This window comes from Saprolegnia parasitica (genome assembly GCF_000151545.1).
Source record: "Saprolegnia parasitica CBS 223.65 unplaced genomic scaffold supercont2.233, whole genome shotgun sequence".
In the NCBI taxonomy this organism is placed as follows: Eukaryota; Oomycota; class Saprolegniomycetes; order Saprolegniales; family Saprolegniaceae; genus Saprolegnia; species Saprolegnia parasitica.
In genome coordinates, this window is record NW_012156627.1 from 14,333 (window position 1) to 15,265 (window position 933).

Genomic DNA, 933 nt, shown 5'->3' on the forward strand with positions numbered 1-933 from the left:
CGCTCACGCTTGCGCATTTCCACCGGCGTCTTTCGCCGTTCCTGCGCCATGACGACGCCGATGCGCGTGCCTTCAAGGTCCGTGCCGTCCAAGGCGCGGATCGCGACGTCGGCCTCGTCTTGCGTGGCCATCTCAACGAACGCAAAGCCGCGCGGTTCACGCGTGTAGTGGTCCAGCGGGATGTACACATCGCGGACCTCGCCGTGCTTGGAGAATGCTTCGTAAATCGCATCCTTGGCACCACGGCGGCTGATGTTGCGCACGAGAATCGAGATGCGTTCGGCCTCGCGAGCACCCTCACGGGCACCGCCTCGCCGGTCGCGGCTGTTACCACGGCCACGGCTGTTGCCACGGGCAGGGCTACGGCTGCGACGACCGCGGCTGCTCTCGCGGGCGGGGCTGCGGCTGCGGCGACCACGGCTCGTGCTGCGCGCAGGGCTCGACGCACGCTCACGGCTGCTCTCGCGCACAGGGCTGCGGCTGCGAGCAGGGCTACGGGCGGGACTCGAGGCCTTCTCCGGGCTCGGGCTGCGGCGGGGCTGTCGGCGCGGTCGCTCATCCTGCGTTTTGCTTTCTGGCCAAACGATTTTGGTTGGCTCGAGTAGTGGCCGCTCCTTCCGTATCCGGATATGTAGATCCGGTTGCCATCGTGTAACACGCACGAGTCGCATCGACCAAGCCTCTCCTACCAAGTCGATTGCCGACCCAATCGAGAGAGACTACGAGTCTCATCTATGGCCGACTAGTATTAGCTCGACGCAGTGGTCGTCTTTAGTCGAGCAGTGTACTACCGTCGTTTAATTTCGATGCGATTGTTCCACAGCATACGTGGCAGCGCCGCAGAGGAGAAATCCGTAACTTCCCGAAATGGCGGTTTGTAGAGCAATACACACTGCGAGTGCTCGTGAAGATCTCGATGAACGCGGATCTTGC